The 16,605-nt window shown below is 35.0% G+C and overlaps 1 long non-coding RNA gene across 2 annotated transcripts in view; it reads right to left on the reverse strand.

Moving 5' to 3' along the window:
- LOC144369439 (uncharacterized) overlaps nucleotides 1-16,605 on the reverse strand; it is a 39,784-nt gene that overhangs the window by 8,367 nt on the left and 14,812 nt on the right. For both annotated transcript variants that reach the window (XR_013429196.1, XR_013429195.1), the window contains exon 5: nucleotides 8,239-8,364. This is a non-coding gene — a long non-coding RNA (uncharacterized LOC144369439). The remainder of the gene's footprint in view (nucleotides 1-8,238; nucleotides 8,365-16,605) is intronic.

Consider the following 16,605-nt stretch of genomic DNA (forward strand, 5'->3'; position numbering starts at 1 on the left):
TACAGTTGAGGGCTTTGTATGAGCCTGCCACAGCTGTCTGTTCAGGCTGCACTGCACTGGAGAGGACTTAGTCATGTGGCTGTGAGGGAAGCCAGAGGTGGACCCTGCTGTGTGCACAAAGGAAGAACTGGAAAGCAAATGGCTCTTTGCCACTGTCGGTTCCTCTGGCTACTGTGAATTGTCACATGTCCTTCTACATATGCATCATCTCCCCAAGAGAGATAACCACAAATTCCATGCAGTTGCTACTCCCATCTCAAAGTTTAAGAATTCTGAGTACTGCACAGTCCAGTCATCAAATATGGATGTGATTCTTTATGGGTTGGTGAACTATGAACTAAAATGTGTTTACTGATCTCTCGCCCTCCACCCAAAACAAGTGAGTGAAGCAGGAAAGAACTGCCATAAAACTCCCGTTTGGAAAACTGGGGATAGAAAACACAACAAATATTACATCAAACCAAAACATTAGATTCATGATGGATCTATATTCAAACATGAAATAGCTGGGCACAAACACTAAGCCGTGAATATTTTCTAAATTGTGGAGTAGGAAAGTCTCCTGAGTGTGGCACTATTCAGAAATGACTGTAAGGGAAGTATTGTTTTATTCACTCTAAAAGTAATCATAAAAATGTAAAATTCTACATCTCTGTAAATACCTTAAATAAAATTAGAGGTACATGTAATAAATATTTGCAACATAGACAGTAGTTAATATTCTTGTTATCAATAAGAAAAAGGCATGCAACCTGAAAGAAAAGCAAAGGCTTTCCCTTTCAAGATGGGAAACTAAGTGTAAATAGCATGTTTCCTTCTCCTTTACTCCATTTTGTCCTTCGACTCTAAGCCTTAGACTTTTTTCCCCCTTTTAAGTATGTAAAAGCATAGTTTGCTCTCCAAACTCAAAGAGATTATTGACTAATAGAAAATTAGGAGAATTTCCCTGACAGTCTAAAAGTACACAAGATAAATTTGAAGAGGGTTGTTGCAGCCTGGGATTTATGCTGGAGCATTCTGAAACATCTACCACAGACTACAGGAGATTATCAAGGATACCCCAGGCCCAGAGGTGGTAGAAATTAGGGATAGAGAAGAGCCAGAAGTCAATGAAATGGAAGGGAAACAAGTGGGTACCCACACTCTTCATGCACGTGAATCCACTCTTCTCTCTACCCATGCATATATGTCTGTGGGCAGGATTCAAGTTTAAGAAGGAGAGGCAGGGCCTGGCAATGCCCTGAAGGAAAAATTAAGCCTGAAATCCGGCTTCTGAGGCATCCCACCCAGCACACATTCCACCTTTTCCTCACTCTCTTTGAAAACTGTGGGCGGGGGTTGGGGGGACTGTTTTCAATTAATAGCTATTATAGGCCCTCCAAAGCCCACTGTGGGAGTAGAAATATAAAGGGTATAGCAGGGAATTCAAGCCACACAGGTGCATCCACAATCAGGAACCAATAACACATGGCACACAGTCACTATGAGAAATACACAACAACCATGATTATAGTAAAGGAAAAGTTAACAGACAACAAGCAAAGGACTTTTCTTAAGTTTAATCAGTATCTTCAGATACAGTATGATATCACAATAAGAAGTCAGGAACTGTCTGTGAAACAAATCAAAGTCAAACCTTCAAAATAAAAAAATAATTATTAAAATTAAAAATTAATTAGATACAAATATAAAAATGGGTACAGCTGAAAAGGAATTTAGAAAATCAAGAGCCACAGAAAGCAGGATGCGGTGATGGAGGAAAGTTCTGTAAATCATAATGTTTATTTATCAGATAATAATGAGAATAGAAGTGGTTAAGATCTGGATAAATATAGGATAGATATAAGTCCTCAGGCTGAAATTGTCCAACAACTGTAGAATGAGATTTAAATGAATGAATGAATGAATGATGAATAAGTAATCAGAAAACAAAAAGGCCCTATGCATGTACAAGTTAAGGAGATAGTCAATATGCTTGAGGCTACAAATATAAAGAAAAATTGCTGAAGCCTCCAGAGAGGATAAGAAAAAGACTGGTCAAAGTAATTCTATGGTCAAAGTAATCATATCTGGCACTGTATTTTTCATGAACAACACGGGATGAAAAAGACATTGAACAATATCTTCAGTTTGCTGAAGAGAAAGAAGTTCAAATCAAAATTCCTATGATCAGCCAGTATACCATTGAGATGAGAGGATGAAAATAAGAGTTTTTATTCAAATATCTAGGATTTAGAAATTTTTACAACACAACAGATTCTTACTGAAAGCTGAAAGTACTAGAGAATATACATAGAAAATGAATCCAGGACTTAACAATGAGCTGCAGTAATATCTTACTCCATTTTCTGCTGCTATAATTAAGTACTGCAGACTGGGTAATTTATAAAAAACAGAGGTTTATTCACCTCATGGTTTTGGAAGCTAGGAAGTCCAAACCATCGCTTTAGCATTTAGTAAGGGCCTTCCTAATTAATATTAGCATAACATGACAGAAGGCATCACATGGAGAGACAGACCAAGCCTGCTAGACCTGCTAGGTCTCTCTTCCTCTTCTGATAAATGTCATCATAGGGTCTCTACCCTCATGACCTCATCTAATCCTAATTATTTTACAAAGGCCCTATCTCCAAACACTATAAATCTGGAGATTAAGTCTCCAACTCTGAAACTATTGGTAAGTGGAAAGCAAAGAAAATCATAAAATATTTTTTTCCATGAAATATCACTCCAAATTATTTTTTTAATTTTTATACCTTTATTTTATTTATATTATTATATAAATAAAATAAAGGTATAAAAAAACCCAGGGCTTTGCACATGCTAAGTGAGCACTCTATCACTAAGCCACAACCCCAGCTTCTAAGATTATTTTTTAAAAAAACACTCTAGCTCTCAAAGTTCCACCAGAAAACTTCTAGAACTAGTAAATAAATTCAGAAAATATAAAATCAATACCCATAAAATCATATGCATTTATGTATATCAGTGATAAATCCTCAGAAAGGGAAATGAGGAAAACAACCCCATTTACAATAGCCTCAAAAAAAAAAAAAAGCACTTGGGAATAAACTTAATAAAAGAGGTGAAAGATCTATATAATAAAGATTACAGAGCCCTAAAGAAAGAAATTAAAGAAGACCTTAGAAGATGGAAAGATCTACCTTGCTCTTGGATAGGCAGAATTAATATTAGCAAAATGACCATACTACCAAAAGCATTATACAGGTTTAATACAATTCTGAGAAAAATCCCAATGACATTCCTCATAGAAATAGAAAAAGCAATCATAAAATTCATCTGGAAAAATAAGAGATCCATAATAGCTAAAGCAATTAGCAGAAAGAGTGAAACAGGTGGCATCACTGTACCAGACCTTAAAATATACTACAGAGCAATAGTAACAAAAACAGCATGGTATTGGTACCAAAACAAACTAACAGACCAATGGTACAGAATAGCAGACACAGAAACTAACCCACAAAATTACAATTATCTTATATTAGACAAAGGCGCCAAAAACATGCAATGGAGAAAAGATAGCCTCTTCAACAAATGGTGTGGTGAAAACTGGAAATCCATTTGCAACAAAATGAAATTAAACCCCTATCTCTCACCATGCACAAAACTCAACTCAAGGTGGATCAAGGATCTGGGAATAAAACTAGAGCCCCTGCATCTAATAGAAGAAGTAGGCCCTAATCTCCATCATGTGGGATTAGGCTCCAACTTTCTTAATAAGACTCCTTTGGTACAAGAATTAAAATCAAGAATCAATAAATGGGATGGACTCAAACTCAAAAGTTTCTTCTCAGCAAAAGCAACACACAGTGAGGTAAATAGAGAGCCTACATCTTGGGAGCAAATCTTTACCCCACGCACATCAGATGCAGCACTAATGACTAGGATATATGAAGAACTCTAAAAGCTAAGCACCAAAAAAGCAAATAACCAATCAATAAATGGGCCAAGAACCTGAACAGACACTTCTCAGAAGAGGATATACAATCAATCAGCAAATATATGAAAAAATGTTCATCATCACTAGCAATTAGAGAAATGCAAATCAAAACTACTCTAAGATTTCATATCACTCCAGTAAGAATGGCAGCTATTATAAAAACAAACCACAATAAGTGTTGGCAAGGATGGGGAGGAAAAAGGTACACTCATACATTGCTGGTAGGTCTGCAAATTGGTGCAACCAATCTGGAAAGCAGTATGGAGATTTCCTGGAAAATTGGGAATGGAATCACCATTTGACCCAGCCGTCCCTCTCCTTGGTCTATACCCAAAGGACTTAAAAACAGCATACTACAGGGACACAGCCACATCAATGTTTATAGCAGCACAATTCACAATAGCTAAACTGTGGGACCAACCTAGATGTCATTCAATAGATGAATGGATAAAAAAAAATGTGACATTCAGCAATAAAAGAGAATAAAATCATGGCCTTTACAGGTAAATGGATGGAGTTAGAGAAGATAATGCTAAGTGAAGTTAGCCAATCCCAAAAAAACAAATGCCGAATGTTTTCTCTCATATAAGGAGGCTGATCCATAATGGGGTTGGAATGGGAAGTGTGGGAGGAACAGACAAACTCTAGATAGGGTAGAGGGGTGGGTTGGGAATATAGGGGGGATGGGGTTATTAATGATGGTGGAACGTGAGGATATTATTATCCAAAGTACGTGTATAAAGACACAAATTGGTGTGAATATACTTTGTATACAACTAGAGATAAAAAATTGTGCTCTATATGTGTAATGAGAATTGTAATGCATTCTGCTGTCATATATAAATTTTAAAAGTTAAAAAAAAACCACTCTGGTGCCAAAATTATAGATTATGTCAGCATGGGATATTTAAGATGGAAGTGCAGATGATGATGAAGAATTGGCTATTTAAGAAAACAATAAAGTGATTAAATTCAGATACTATTAGGAAAAAGTGTCCTCTTAAGATTCTACATACCCATTGCAAAAATAAAAGTAGAATGTATAGTTTCCACCAGTACATTACAAAAAGAGGCAAAGAACATTCCATTAACTCATCAAAAGCCTGAGGAGGGAAACAAAAGAACATGAGATGGTAAAATATCAAAAATTGATAACACACAATAAGATGGCAGAAGGGATCTAAATATGTATTTTTAAATAATAATAAATATGGAAAAATTTGTTTTCTAAAAGGCAAAAATCTCAGGTTGGATTTTTAAAACTCTATTCACCTACTGAAGAAAATAAAAAACTGTGATGACCAAAAGTATAAAAACCTATAGCTTACCCAAAGGACTTAAAAACAGCGTACTACAGGGACACAGCCATATCGATGTTTATAGCAGCACAATACACAATAGCTAAACTGTGGAACCAACTTACATGCCCTTCAATAAATGAATGAATAAAAACAAATGTGGCATATATACACAATGGAATATTACTCAGCAATAAAAGAGAATAAAATCATGGACTTTGCAGGTAAATGGATAGAGTTAGAGAAGATAATGCTAAGTGAAGTTAGCCAATCCCAAAAAAACAAATGCTGAATGTTTTCTTTGATATAAAGAGGCAGATTCATAGTGGGATAGGTAGCGGGAGCATGGGAGGAATAGACAAACTGTAGATAGGGCAGAGGGGTGGGAGGGGAAGGGAGGGGGCATGGGGTTATTCATGATGGTGGAATATGATGATCATTATTATCCAAAGTACCGGTATGAGACACAAATTGCTGTGAATATACTATGTATACAACCAATGATATGAAAAATTGTACTCTATATGTGTAATAAGAATTATATTCCACTGTCATATATAAATTTAAAAAACCTATAGCTGCCAGTTACTAAAAGAAAGTAAAGGCACCATTGATATCAAAACAGAATTGAAAATAAAAAACATTAAAATTATCAAAAGAGGACATTTCACATTGCTAAGTAATATGCCAGAAAGATGGAATGATCATGAATTTAAATATCCCTAACCTGATTTTGAAATACCTAAAATAATTGGTAAAATCACAAAGGAAAATTAGCAAATCCACATCATAAATCATCTATTTGAGTCTCCCACTAGGATATACTATGAATAAAAATACTGAGTATTTAAATAATTAACTTGGGCTGAGGTTGTGGCTCAGCAGTAGAGCACTTGCGTAGCATGTGTGAGGCCCTGGGCTCGATCCTCAGCACCACATATAAATAAATAGAATAAACATATAAAATAATAATAATAATAATAATCTTAAGTTTATGCCAATCGATGTTCATAGAATTTACACCCAAAAAAGTAATATAATTTGTGGGAAGCCATTTCTGACACGTGATTGGGTGGCTCCCGTTAAGGGTCTGAGGCATTCTGGCCCTTTCCTGATGAGAGAATCCACCCGTGTGGGGGTGTGCCTGACCACTGACCCCGAGGGCCCAATCACTGACCCTGACCTTGGAGTGCAGTCCCCCCTCAACCTTCATTGGATGGAATTCTCCCCTGAATCTCTTGTTCCCCAGTAAAAGGCTACTCCCCGGCAGGCGTGTTCACTCTCTCTCTCTCTCCTGCTAGCCCTGAGTAATCCCTGCTGCCCTGCTGGGCAGTTAGAGGAGGGAACCAGAGAGGGGAGCCGACTTGGACCTAGCAATAGAAATAAGGTAACTGAGTCTGTGTGTTTTATTTCGATCTCTTCTAACTAACTTTTATGCCAAGAACCTCATTAATGAAACCATTGCGCTGGCCGCATGGTGGAATAATTCATTCATTTAAACGATAACATTTGCAAAATATTGGTTCTACAGAAAGTCATAAAGGAATTGACAATAATACCCACATATACACACTCACAAATATACATAGAAAACTGACCACAGTATATTAAATTAGAAATATTTATTAAAAATTGAACCCAGACATCTAGATTTTTTAATTCACTTCTAAATAACTCATTGCTTATACTGAAGTTTCCAATTATTTAGAAATAAATTAAAATGACAACATTCCTGTCCTATAAAGAGTCCATGTAGTTAACTCTCCTCAATGTCTACTCAATAAATTGTTTTGAAAGAAATGGAAAAAGATAGTCAGAACTTCAAATCATAAAGAAAACACTGTGTGTTCATTATTCTATGAGCAGGATGCTTATTATAGAAAGATTTTCTTTGGCATGACAAAGTGAATACAAATGTTCATGTTAAAAAGAAGAGCCATAAAGAAAGTCAGATATCTGGGATGACTCCATTCATAAGACTCCTGTAAGGCTTTGTCATTATTGGTTGTATTCCAGTGTTTAAAAAACTTTTTAAAAATGAAATAGTAAAATAATTAAGATTACAAGAGTTAAGTTTAGTGATAAACTCCCTACATAAAAGCAATATGTTCTATGAAAAGTCTTTGAAATAAGACAGGATGGAGGGAAGGTAATTCTAATGAAATTTTATCTCTAGGGGAATATATAATCAAACTCCTCCAGCATAAGTACTTTTCTATTATATTCTTATGTCTTGTTCATTTGTGCATACTCAGAATATTTTATTCTAAGACTGTTTCTATGGGTGAATAACCTTGGTGTCTGTAGATTTTATGTTAGTATAATATTTATGAATATATGTGTTCATCAAATTAACAAATCAATGACAATTTATGGAACATGAAAAACTGAACTGAGAAATTCATTTGAGGAAAGAGGCTTTGTTGCTCCTGAACTTTTAAATATTGAACTTTATATTTTCTGAAGTGATATGATAATGTATTTCTAATGGCAAAAATGTATGAACACATAAAATGATAAAGATGGGTTTATATCAAGGAGATAGAAAAAATGAGGTTAGGAAAATATTTTGGAGCTCAATGGCATAAAGCCTTGAAAACTTTAACATGGGTGTGACCTTAGAAACATGTGGTATCCCCCTTAATCTTTTAATTTATACTAAGAGAAATTAGAACCCAAGAATATCCAATTGCTTATGAACACTTCCCATTTTATGGGAATGAATAAATTTGTGTTTGTAATGAGAAAAATCAATAGACAGGAGGTGACCAGTGAAGATTTTAAATTAAAATAAAAGAATAATATAATCATAATTGTTTTGAGGAGACCTCTAATGAATATTTTAGGATCAATCAGGTTGAGATCATGATGAATGAGAAGTCTCTCATAATGTGTCAGATCAGAGGTATTAAGAGCCAAGATCTGGAAATAGGGGTGGAGGACAGAAGTGGAAATATTGCTTGGAGTCTCTTTACTCACACTACATAACACTGCCTCCATTCCTGAGTGTGTTGCTTAACTTCCCACAGTGTTCCATCATTATGAAAAATGGAGTTGATGCAGATCATCTCTAGCAGTTCTGGCATCTGTGACCACAATGAGCATCTGAAAGCAGAAGGTCAAGGGTAGAGACAATCAGGCCACATGACTCTTTCCTTCAACACAGCTCAAGTACAGATACCTGAGTCAGTTTAGTTTGATCTTATTCTCTCTCTCAACACAAAAATTGGGAATATGTTACAGAGTGTGTTAATGGTAGAACTCTAAACAGAAAAGTCTGGGAACTCTTGTTATTGAGGTTTCAAAGTTTCTGTACATTAACTGTCTAAATTTTTCCTGGAATACATACAATACCCTATATTTTTCCAGAAATTTCTTTTTGAGTTAAACAAGCCCAACTTGATTTTTCATGTTTTAAAACAAAAAGGTTTTGACTTAAGAATGCTTAATAGACTAGGTAAAATTTGCTAGCTGTGTTTCTGGATATTTTCCATCAAAGAAATGTTGTCTACCATCCTCCCACTACACATACACAGACACACACCACATACATGCACACACCACATGCACATACACATACCTCACATGCAAACACATACCTCAGAATGTGTTTAAGTAATCTTTAAGTAATCTTTAAGTTTCAATTTCAACTTGTCAGCAAAGCACATATATCCAAAATAGTAAAAATGTCAAACAACTAAACATTTCCCTCTTTCTTAATATTCTATACTGTGAGGAAATATTTTATAGTAGAAATTTTATTATAATTATTATTATAGTCATTATGACTCAAAAATTCATTGAGTCCAACAGTGTTTCCCATTGCATGTTAAGAAGAAAGTTGTTATTTTTGTCATTACTGAAGAATTCTGCCTAATAGAAGTTATTTAAAGAACAGTTTTTGTTTTGATTTGATTTGATGAGATTTTTTAAACAAAGAGGACATGTTCAAGCCCTGGTTTGGCTACATGACAACTGCTTAAACTTGCCATTTCACCTGCCTTGATGAGGCTCCATCCAAGACAACTGTTATGGTTTGAATCTTAAATGCTCCCCAAGGCTCCTGTATTATAGGCTTGTCCCCTGGCAGATGGTGCTACTGGGAGGTGGTGTAACCTTTAAGAGAGGAAGCCTAGAGGAAGGAAGGAAGGTCGTTGGAGGTATACCCTTGAAAAAGATATTGAAACACTGGCTCCTCCTTTCTTTCTTTCTTTCTTTCCTTCCTGATCACCATGAGGTGAGCAGCTTTGCTATACCACATCCTTTCCTACCGTGAGTTCTACCTCTCCACAGGCCCAAAGCAGTGGAGCCAAGTGATCACGGACTAACTGAAACCTCTGAAACTGTGAGCCAAAATAAATATTTCTTCCTCTGAGGTTTTGTATCTCAGGTATTTTGTCACAGCAATGGAAAGGTGACTAAGATATCAGCCTTCAGCACTGAGATGTTAACTGGCTGCCTCAGGCTGATGCCACTACCCTTTGTCGGAGAGCAATAGGGAAAGGGGTGCTGGGATCCTGGCTTCCTCATTAGTGCATATCCCTTCAGTTGTATTTTTGTTTTATGTTTTGAGACCTCTATTTTGTGCAGCTCTGATTACCCTCATTATTAATAGCTCTGATTATTCCTCTCACAGAAGGCAAACATCACCCAACATTTATGGAGTATTAGGGACATTACTCAGTCTCATATCAGTTTCAATTCCCTTAATCTCACCTCCGAGTTCAGGTCCCCACTAGAATAACATGGGGAATAATACAGAGTAAAATCAGAATTTTCCTCCCTCAATCTCTCTCCAAAATGTTTCCATGGTGACTTCGGTTTCTAAGTCACCAGTAACTATCCGTAACTATCTGCTGTTTGTCCAAGAATGCTCATGAGGTGTTTTGTTACTTTCCAAGTATAGCTCTAAGATCCTTCAACTCCTTTCTCTTTTCTGTCCATCTCAAGATTTGGATTTAGAGAAGAAATCCAATAGTCAATACTAGTTTGACAACTTATCTTTTTTTAGAAATGAAAAAGCTGAAGAACAAAGAGATTTTAGTAGCTACACAAAATCACACCCTAAGTAAATGGAGGAGATAGGATTTGACATCAAGCATTCTGATTCTAGAGTCTTTGTGTTTTAGGATACAGCTATGAAGATATTACCCAGTTAGAAATTAATTATTTCAATATTCAAATATATCAATTAAGTAGAATAAACAGTACAGTGGGAGATCAATAATATGAGGATTTTTTAAATAATAAAAGCATAATTTCCAATTACTATAGAAAATGGATTTTTCAATAAGTGTTAGCAAAACATATTAATGTGAGACCTTTTCCTACTCTTCATGCAAAAATAAATTTCAGATTGATCCAAGAAGTAAATATAAAAAATTGAAATCACAAAGGCACTAGATGAAAACATGGAAGAAATTTTTAGCATGGAAGACTTGTGTAAGAGAAGATATAAAACCGATACAGCTTCAGAAATATCAATTCTACTTCTGGGACTCTATCCTACCAGTAGACTTACATATGACTGCAAAAATATGTACATGCAATGCTTACTGCTAGCATCATTTTTATTGTTTTTGTTGATATTGTTTTAATAGCAAAGGACTTAATGTCCTAAGTATGCATCATGGGACATGAGAGTTAGTTCAACAAATATGATATATGATATATCATATATATATATATATATAATATATATATATATACTTGTATAGCAGCATTAAAGTCAATATTTTGTAACAAGTTTAGAAGACTTCACTATTTTTGACTATTAGCTTAGAAAAGGAAGCTATGAGAGCAAGACATTTTCATGAGACAGAATACCAAGGATCATAAAAAAATACTTGAGAGTTAATGATCAAGGTTGGAAAGTGCATGGATTGCTGGTGACAGAATCAATTGCTACGGCTTCTTTAGAGTAGAGGGCAATTGATAATAACTGCCATCACTTGATAGCTGTGTGATGTTGAGCTTTATTTCCCTCATTGGCAGACTGGAAATAACTAACACTCATTTTGTTTCAATGCTTAAATGAGAAACAGTGCTAAATGCATAGATGACACTTAGGAAATACTACCTTGTGATTTGGCTCAAAATGCCAGGATAAAAATACCATAAATTGGATGACTAAAAAACAGGGTTTTTTTCTTCATAGTTATGGAGACAAGAAAGTCCAAGATCAAGGTGGCAACAAGACTGGTTGCATTCTGAGGCCTGTCCCCTTGGCTTGTAGGTAAATGCCATCTTATGAGTGCTCACGTGACTTGTCTGTGTGCACGGGTGCTAGGGGAGAAGTAGAAAGTAAGATCTGTGGTGTCTCTTCTTACAGGGGCCTCACCTCCATGTCCCCATGTAACCCAGCTATGTCTCAAAGGCCTCATCTCCAAACATCATCACACTAGATAGGTGCTAGGGCTTCAACATATGAATTTGGAGTGAGGAATATAAACATCAATCCATAACTCCTCTATAAACAAAAGCACATTTCTGAAAATGAAAAATACTTGCCCAGGCCTCAGTTTCTGTTGGAACAGATGTCACGGAATCTATTCCAGAATTTCATGTGAAAGCTGAGATTTCATTTTGAAATCGGAGAATGTATTCTACAGTTTTCTTTTTAAGCCCTGAGGCAGGGACAGGATCATCCTATGAAGCATACAGCAGCTTTCCTATCCCCATCAGAGGTTTGCAAAGGCATTTCTTACTGATCCATTTCAGTGACAATAAAGAGCTCAGGAAGGCACTGAGGTTGATGGGACACAAAATCAAATGGGCTTTGGACACAGGACAGTTCACATAATGCTTAATTAAAACTTCTCTTAAGCTTTCTTGGCAAACCATCCAGAAGGTAGAAACACACTGGGGATCTTTTACACATCTGCCTTTATTCTGATCTGATTTCACTTGCCACAATAATAACATAATTTTTCTATAAAAAGACTTTAGAGAATTTTCTGTTCCTTTAAATAAATTTATTTGCATAAAAAGACTTTAGGGAGTCTTTATTAAAGATTTTCTACTAAAAAAAGACTAATTTCACTCTCTGAAGTCCAAAATGTTTTCCAAATAATTAAGGCAAACTTCAACACTCTCCTGAAAACACTTCCCGTCAGAAGATCACTGGTACCTCTCTCAAGGAGAGGCCAAAAACATCAAGAATGCTTTTCATTGGCTGCTGAATTTCTGTCAATAGTTTTAATGTGTATTATAGTCCACATGATCATTCTTATCTACACCTTTGATTCCTTTCCCAAATCAAAACCAAGTTGAATCTTAAGACATCTTAAAATCAGTGCCCATACCAACCCACTCTCTCTTGGCTTCTCGAACGTCTTTAGCTCAGCCATCTCCATCATCTCTTTAAGATCAAGCTCTATCTTTCCTCTGGCTTCTTCTCTGCAGCTCATTAAAACTTCACATCAGGCCAACAATTTAAAAAAATCCATTCTCAATCCTAAGACTCATTCTAGCTACTGTTTACTTTATCATTGCTACACTTTCTTAGTATAACACTGGATCTAATTGTTAAATCTTGTGAAAATATTTAAATCCAATTTCCCTGAATCATAGAGAAGCTTTAACAATGCCCTAAAAGAAACTCCTCAAAATTATAATAAATCTGAAAAAAAAGATAAATAGAATATAAAATCTGCAATATTGATGTCATAAGATCAACATAGAAAATCAATTTTATTCCTATACACTAGTAATGAACAATTCAAAAAATGAAACTAAGAAAACAATTTTATTTATAATAGCATTAAAATGACAAAATATTTAAGAATAAATTTAACCAAAAAAGTATAATATTTGTATAAGGAGAACTGTAAAATCCACTAAAAGAAATTAAAGAAGACCTAAATGAATGAAAAGAGTCAGAAGACTTATCCTATTAAAACATTGAGACTCCCTAAAATTGATCTACAGATTTGATGAACTCCATTTCAAAATCCCATCTGGCTTCTTTACAGAAATTGACAAACGACCTTAAAATTCATATGGAAATGCAAGGGAACCAGAGCAGCCAATCTTGGAAAAGAATAATGGAATTGGAGAACTCCCATTTTTTAAAAAATGTACTACAAAGCCATTCTAATCAAGACTGTGTAGTAAGAGTAAGACATACAGATCAATAGACTAGAGAGTTCAAAAATAAACCTTCACATTTACGGTCAAATGTTTGTGACAAAGTGCCAAAAGATTCAATGGAGAAAGAACAGTCTCTCCAACAAATGGTGCTGGCACAATTACATATCCAAATGCCAAGAATAAAGTTGGAACTTTAGGTTTCAGCCCTACGTGTAAAAAACTTGGAAGTCATCACTCCCAATTGTATAACAATTTAAAAAGTGATGAAGAAACTGAAAATCAATGACTGTTAGGAAACACTTGAAGGAACCGAGATTGTAAGGTAAACAGCTAACCCAATCTGGACAAATATTTGCATCTAGAGAGTCAGTGAGACATGCTTACCTGGAGCAGAAGTCACTGGAGCCATAAATTGATAGGAACATTTAAATAGCAATTTTGGCAAATTGCTGGAGACTACATGGGGTATATTATGAGAGTGAGAAACTCCTGGGAGCCTCAGCGATATGGAGGATGTCTGCATGTTCATGAGCTTTACCTCCAGGATCCCTGCCACAGTTTCATAGTAAAGAGCCAAGGAAAATTTCATGGTCTTAGGTATACAGAACAGTTCCTGTTTTGAAATAACCCTTGAGCATGTTCCATAAACAAGACCCAGTGTTTAGGGCAAAGTCTTTATCAGGGGAAAATGCATTGTCCTATCACCAGTCCCCTCTGCCCTTCCAGTCTAACCTAAGTGCTGGGGGTAAGAGAGCTAAGAAACATTCATGAAAATCAAACACCAGGGAACCAGGAGCACCAAAACACTGGAATCTAGCCACAAGATTGTAGAATGCTCCCCCTCTTCAGTACTTTACCACCACACCAATAAGGTTCTAATATAAACACATTGTGGAAAGAAAAGTACCAACCAATATATCTCTCATGAGCATAAATGCAAAAATACTCTTAAAAATATTAGCAAATAAAATCCAACAATACATAAAACATGACCAAGCGGGATTATTTCAGATATACAACCCTAATTCAACATTCAAATCAATATAACTCACCACATCAATCAGTATAACCCACCACATCAAATAGCTAAAGAAGAAAAATTGGGATAATATCAATTAACACAAAGCATTTGACGAAATCAAATATAATTTTTTTTTAACTGGAACACTCAACAAACTAAGAATAGTTATCAAGTTTAGGAAACATCTCAACATCTGAAAAACAAAACTAATAACCCTGCAACTAGCTTCATACTGAAAAACTAAGTGTTTTCCCCATAAAATTATGAGCAAAGATATTCCTGTCTCGCTATTCTTATTTAACATTATATTGGAAGTCATAGCCATATGATTAGACAAGAAAATTAGGGAGAATAAAAAACTATCTTCTGGCACAGGTGACATTGCTGTCTTTGTAGCATACCTCTAATGATAGACAACAATAAAAACATCTCCTGGAATTGATAAATGATTATACCAAGTTTAAAGGATAGATGATTAATACACAAAAGTCAATTGTTTTTCTATATGCCCACAAAGAACAACTGAAATTTGAAGTTTTTTAAATGCTATTTATAAAACCACCTCAATATGACTAAGAAATCAGTTTTTCACACCTTGATCTATAGATCCAACATAATTCCAATTAAAAAAAATCATAGAAAACTATTTTATGGATATCAGTGAACTAATTCTAAAGTTCATATGGAAAGGAAAGAGACCTACAATACCCAACACAATACTGAAAAAAAATAAAGTTGAGAAATAAAAATTAGCTCACTTCAAGACTTACTATGACATTACATAGTAAGTATGGCACTGTTACATAGATGGTGTGGTACTGGATAGAGAATAGATGCATAGATCAATAGAATGAATAGAGAGCCCAGAAATAAATCTACAATAGTAGCCAGCTGATCTTTGGAAAGGAGCAAAAGCAATTCAATGGAAAAAGGAGTGTTATGTCACTGAATGTTCTGGAACAACTGGAAGGCTACATATGAGACACAAAAGTAGACAGAGACCTTAAATACTTAAAACAATTAACTCAAGTAGGATCATAGGCATAAATGCAAATACAAGACAAAACTTTCAAAAATGTAGGGGAAAATAATTAACTGGACATAATTAAAATTAAAATAATTAATTTTAATTTTTCTGCAAATGATACTATTAAGATAATGAAAAAACCCACAGAATGGGAGAAAATATTTGAAAAACACAAATATCGTAAAAGCATGTATCTAAAATATACAAAGAACTCTTAAAATTTAAAAGCTGGGATAGGGGATATAACTCAGTGGTAGAGCACTTCTCTCATATATTCAAGGCCCTGGTTGAATCCCTACCACAGGAAAAAAGGTGTTTTTTTAACAAAAACAAAAACAATTAAAAACTGGGCAAAAAAATATATGTTGGAGAAAAGATAGCCTTTTAAACAAATGGTGCTGAGAAAACTGGATATCAATGTATAGAAAAGAATAAAACCAGATATCTCTTTCACCCTGCACAGAAGTCAAACACAAATGGATCAAAGACTTAGGAATTAAACGAGAAATTCTGCAATGGCTAGAAGAAGAAAACATAGAGTCAACATTCTGGTGCAGACATTGACTTCCTTAACAGGACCTCTAAATCTCAAGAAATAAACCAAGAATTAATAAGTGGGACAGAACCAAATTAAACAGATTCTGCACAGAAAAGGAAATAATTGAGTGGGAAGAGAAAGCCTACAGAAGGGCAGAAAATCTTTTCCAGTTAGTCCTCTGGCTGGGGATTAATATCCAAAATATTCAGAAGCACTCAAAAAGCTTACCACTAAAACAAACAAATAAATAAGTAACATAATCAATAAATGGGCAAAAGAACTAAACATACATTTTTTCAAAAGAAGAAACAGCAATGGCCAAGAAATATATGGAAAAAAATTTAATATCCTTAGTAATCAGGGAAAATCAAGTCAAAGTGAGATTTAATCTCACTTCAGTCAGAAAGGCTATTGTTAAGAATACAAATAATAATAATGCTGACAATGATGGGGAGCGAAGTACACTCATACATTGTTGGTGGAACTACAAATTAGTACAACCATTCTAGAAATCAATTTGGAAATTCTTCAAAAAAACTAGGAATAGAACCATCATATGACCCAGCTATCCCACTCCTTGACATTTATCCAAAAGAACTGCAATCAGCATACTCCAGTTATGCAGACTCATCAATATTTATAGCAGTGCAACTCACAACTATGGAATCA

This window comes from Ictidomys tridecemlineatus, chromosome 12 (assembly GCF_052094955.1).
Source record: "Ictidomys tridecemlineatus isolate mIctTri1 chromosome 12, mIctTri1.hap1, whole genome shotgun sequence".
Taxonomy (NCBI): Eukaryota; Metazoa; Chordata; class Mammalia; order Rodentia; family Sciuridae; genus Ictidomys; species Ictidomys tridecemlineatus.